Raw genomic sequence first — 306 nt, 5'->3', positions numbered from 1 at the left:
CCCGGCAAAAATTTTTTTATACAAGAGTTATATGTATAACTCTATAAAATTATATCAAAATTATATAAAATTACATAAAAATATGTAAAATTAAATAAAAATATACAATGTAAAATTTTGCATGGACATTTTTGATACATAATTCTACAGATTTTTACATACTTTTACATGAAAAATTTTTGATCGGGTAATTTCCCACTCAACAATGTAATTGTAATATAACACGTGTGTTATATTATATTACAATTATATTATTGAGTGAGAAATTACAACTAATAAGCACGTTACATGTAACATTGTGTTTGT

Source organism: Monomorium pharaonis, chromosome 10 (genome assembly GCF_013373865.1).
Source record: "Monomorium pharaonis isolate MP-MQ-018 chromosome 10, ASM1337386v2, whole genome shotgun sequence".
In the NCBI taxonomy this organism is placed as follows: Eukaryota; Metazoa; Arthropoda; class Insecta; order Hymenoptera; family Formicidae; genus Monomorium; species Monomorium pharaonis.
This window is presented reverse-complemented; position numbering follows the sequence as displayed.